The 5,045-nt window shown below is 38.5% G+C and overlaps 1 long non-coding RNA gene across 1 annotated transcript in view; it reads left to right on the top strand.

Annotated features, from left to right (window-relative positions):
* The first annotated feature begins 1,424 nt into the window (after positions 1–1,424).
* Positions 1,425–5,045, top strand: part of LOC103148664 (uncharacterized) — a 24,844-nt gene continuing 21,223 nt past the window's right edge. The window contains exon 1 of the long non-coding RNA XR_477378.2: positions 1,425–2,133. This is a non-coding gene — a long non-coding RNA (uncharacterized LOC103148664). The remainder of the gene's footprint in view (positions 2,134–5,045) is intronic.

Here is a 5,045-nt window from a genome sequence, read left to right on the forward strand (position 1 = left end):
CCGATTAGGAACTGATCAAAGCCAGCAAAGAAAACATATATTTTTAAAAATCTTTAAGAAAAGGAAGCATAGATAAAGGAACTAATCATTGAAAAAACTATGCAGATTTGTCTCAGTAATTTGAACTACAAAACTGTATTTGTTTCAGTACTGAAATTCAAAAATATATATGAATTATTTACACAAAACATGATATATTTCAAGTATTTTTTTCTCTTAAGTTAATAGTCCAGTTAAATCATTTTTGCTGAATTACTGCATCAGTGGCATGGAGACCATCAGTGACCCTTTTATTCTGCCACTCAACTTTCCATCGATATAGCAGTGACAATTTGTGGATGTCACTGACTATCAGATGTATTTCTTTATTAATAAACTTTTATTAATATTTGTCTAAAGTTTTTAAGAAACTGAATGTTGGGGTTTCATGAGCAGTCTCAAATCATTAGCATCAAAACAAGCACTTGTGATGTATTATGAATCTATGTAAAATATGACTTTATATTTTTGAACAGCTGCGACAGACTGGCGACCTGTCCAGGGTGACCCCGCCTCTCGGCGGAACGTTAGCTGGAGACAGGCACCAGCACCTCCCAACCCCACTAAGGGACAAGGGTGTATAGAAAATGGATGGATGGATGGATGGATGGATGGATGGATTTTTTAATAGAGTAATTAGCTATTTTAATGTATTGAGATCAAGATCTATTAGGATAAAATACAACAAAACACTCAAAAGAATACATAACAAATATGATTATTTCTTTCTAAATGAAAGTTACTTGCTATTACATTAATTGGAAATTTGTTTTATTTAAAATAAGATATTTTTATCATTCATTTGATTTTTATTTATCTTTTACTTATATAGTTAAAACTTGATTTATTTATTGCCTAGCTGCGTTTCAGTAAAAAAAAAAAGATTGTTTATTTCTAATTTAACCCCATTTTAAGTTATTATATTTGTAGTTCTTATGTATATTTTAATCAATTTACGTGTGCTATATGTTTTTTTTATCCATTTTGTAACTTTGTATGCATGTGTATAGTTTTGGCAATTGTATTTCTTGTTTATTTGTTCTGAGGTATCTCGGACTTTTTGTTCACCTATAAGTGTTTCATACTCGCAATTAACACAGTTGTGTTTCCTCAATCCTTCAAACCAAAATCACATCAGTTTAAAATATGTCTGTACGGGGTTTCCCTGTTACTATCATGGTTTATTTTTTTATTGTAGATTTTCTTTTTTTTTTAAAGTATTTCCGCCAAAAATTCAGAAAATTTTAGATTAATCTTCAAATTTTTCTAGAAAAAAAGATTATTAGTTTAAAAAGTTGTAAAAAGCTGCAGGCAGCGTCTCCTGGCTGTTTTTATGTCTGCTCCTCTGACCAGGAGGTTTTCAACTTAAGGAGTTCATAAATGTTATTTTTTCTAGAAAAGTTTTGAAATTAATCCCAAAATTTCAAAGTTTTTTGTGCAGTAATTCATCCCTATTTGTGCGCATGAGACCATATTTACCTTCGATTAGCTCGTTTTCTCATTATTACCTTCTGTTTTTATCTCACATTGTTATGTAAGAAAATGCTCAACAAATAAAGACTGATTGATTAATTGTGATTTTTACCATGTCGTTCGTTTCTTTGCACAACCAACAACAACAACAACAAAAAATCTCTGCTCGGGCTTTTTTGTGAAAGATTACAACCGGAAGTCGTGGTTTATCGCCGGTCAGTTTGACAGCCGTGGCCGCCGGTGATCATCCACGGTTTCTCCGGGACAGACTCCGACCTCGCAGCTCCTCCGGGACACGTCCGACCGGCCTCGGGGCTCACTCTAGCTCTGTGGACCCCCCGCGGTCCTCCACCTGTCCCGGCGTCCTCCTCCGCTCCGATCCGCTCCCAGTCTGCGGAGTTAGCAGCTTTTAGCATCTGCAGGCAGCGTCTCCTGGCTGTTTTTACGTCTGCTCCTCTGACCAGGAGGTTTCAGCTCCGGCTCTGGAGGCTTTGGACCCGGAGAATAAACAGACGCATTTACATTCAGACGGCGTGGCTGGCTGCTGGAAGGCTGCGGAGCCTGAATGACCTGCAGCCGCAGCTGCTGCAGCAGCAGCAGATCTACTGGTGCCACACGGAGGTAGGTCGTTAAATCATGTTTTAATTAAAGAGGGGGCATGTTTGAGCTTTTATGCACACCCAGCTGGTGATGATGAAGAGCCAGTACCTTGGAGGTCGTCAGATTTGTTTCTGTTTCTGAGGACATAAACTCCATACTGTCCTCCTCGTGTCGCCTCACATGTGCAGAAATGAAGCCTGTCTCTTTAAAATCTCATGCGCACAGATCAGATGGTGACATTTCAAGCCTCCTCTTCATGCTCCATCCTTGCTTCCCCACCCTTCCTTCCCTCTTTTTGTCCTCTCGGCCCCTCATCCATCTCTCTGTGGCTCCATTGATCCGGCCGCTGGCGTTGCTAAGAGACAGCAGAGGGCTGTGAAGGGCAGAGAAATGATGGAGGACAGATTTACCTGCGAGCAGATGAAGATCAGGTGTTCATGGCTCTGTTTTCTGTGTGAGAAAAATCATTTTTTAATGCTTACAGAATGTTTTTATAACTCCAAACAGAAAAAAAGTTGAGATGGATTTTCTCTTTTAGAAACATGGGGAAACTGTTTTGATCGTTTTCAGAGTGAGAAATGTGAAGCTGGAACATCCAACTGGATGAAGAAATGGGATATAGTTAATTTACTCCACTGCTGGAAATAAGGCATTAGATTTTCCTGGGTGGAAGGTCAGAGATGGATTATTTGACTGGATGTACTTCATAATTTTAATATGCAGCAATAAAATAAAATAAATGCAATAATTTTCTACTTAGGACCAAAAACAAGTGGACATTAATCAGGGAATTTGCCCTGATGTGGGTTTCCCAACCCTCCAGATGTTTTGACCTCTGACCTATCCTGACCTCTGAACCATCCTGACCTCTGACCCATCCTGACCTCTGGCCTTCCCTGACCTCTGGCCTTCCATGACCTCTGACCCTCCCTGGTGGCGTTCTGGTTCCGGCCTGCTGATCCGATTCCTTTTGTCACATTTTCATCCAGTGGGCGACTGAAGCGCAGCGAACATCAATCTGTCAGACTTCAGAGCTGTAAATCTACTCTGTGAATTTTAATTTGGCCGTTAAATAATCCAGAATCGGCTCTTTAATCTGCAGCCGTCCTCACGGCGCCTTTGGAGGACTTTGATTCTGCTTCTTCCTTTCTGCCAAAGTGAAGCCGCAGAGCATGGCTCGGCTTAAACTGACACTTTTCTGCTTCGACTTACTGATCAGAAACAAGAAATATGTCGATTTTCTGCCTGCTCTGACTCTTGATTTATGATTTATCAGAGTTGAGGCAAGGAGACGCCAACAGAAGCACATCCTTCAGCAACTCAGAGCTGCAGCAAAGAGAAAAACAGCTGATGCTTCAAGCAGCTTCATGAATTATTACCTCTGTTTAATATGTAATGTTTTACATTTTGTCCTTCCAGTTCAAAGGTAAGGAACCCCAAAACACAGCATCACTGTATCCATATATATTCATTTTAGTAATCTGTTGGTGTGTACCATCCAGAACTGACATTAATTTAATTAAATTATCGATTGTATTGTTTATTTTCATTTGTTCTGATTATTATTATTGCATTTTTAAATTAAATATAACTTTATTTTGAATATAACTATCTCATTTGGATTTTCTGAAGTCTTTTAATGCACTTTTACTCATCAAAATATTCACATTTTGTCAGTGACTCCCCTATTTGTGTGTAACTACTGCCTAGTATGACAACATTTAATTTCATTTTTAATTTGATCTATTTATGTAATTTAATTTGTTTTATTTTTATTTTTGATATATTTAAATTTTAATTTGCAGTCTGTATAGTCCAGTTATCGATTAATCGATTACTAAATTAGTTGACAATTATTTCAATAATCGTTTCAGCCACAACGGGATTACATTACATCCTGATATTCTAAAGCCAAAAGGAAGAGGGTGTACTTACTTCTTTTAACCATGACTGTATTTGATCAACAGCAGACCAACCGTTGCCCTCTCTGCTGGACGCCGAGCCGTCAGGTGACAAACGGACCAGAGGCCAACAGTTTGCTAATTGGATTCCTCCCTTTAAACCGAGCGCACACTCACACAAACAGGCTTTATTATCTGCCTGCTTCGTTCTGAGAAGAACCGATTTGAAATGTAAATCCGTCATGCTGAGCCGCAGCCAGGTCCAACACCGTCCCAGCAAACTGTTTATGCAACAGATTCGTAGATTTCTGAATCAACTGATTCCTCCACGAAAGCAGAAGCCTGTGTTTGGAGAACAATTCCCAGCTGCCTCTGCCGTGTTTTCTCTTCACAAACAACTAAAGGAAAAGCAGAACGATAATTCTGTTATGCAGAAAAGGCTTGATTCCCACCTGGAACGCTGCAAAAACACAAAATATTATCAAGTATTTTTCCTCTAGTTTCTTGTGCAAATATCTTATACTTCAAATAAGAAAACTAACATGAAAGTAACTTTTCTGCAAGACATAGCAGATTGTTTCAAGTCAGTAATGTTGATGAAAAAGAGCATGTTTCATTGGCAGATTATTTCACTTATAACAAGATTGTTTCTAATTGGTATCAAGGAATTATTGATTTACAACAAGCTACTGTATGTAGTTGAAAAATTACTTGAGTTAGTTTTGTTTTATTTCAATTGTATTAAGATATTTGCACAAGAAACTAGACCAGAAATACTTGGTAAGATTCTGTGTTCTTGCAGTGAAAGGTTAAAAGATGTAAAATCAGTGCAGGTTCTTTGTCCGGTAGTGAAACCTGGCAGAGACTACAGATTAAGGGCTTAAAAAAAATCTGTGACTTGTTTCGACTTTTCTGCCTCGAGGCAAAAGGGCCTCCAGTGAAGATGTGCATCGTGACAGAGTCGTTCAGCGACAGCAGGTTTTCATGGCAGGAAGGAAGCCAAACCGCCACTGACTCACACACACACACACA

Source organism: Poecilia formosa, unplaced genomic scaffold, assembly GCF_000485575.1.
Source record: "Poecilia formosa unplaced genomic scaffold, Poecilia_formosa-5.1.2 Scaffold209, whole genome shotgun sequence".
Taxonomy (NCBI): domain Eukaryota; kingdom Metazoa; phylum Chordata; class Actinopteri; order Cyprinodontiformes; family Poeciliidae; genus Poecilia; species Poecilia formosa.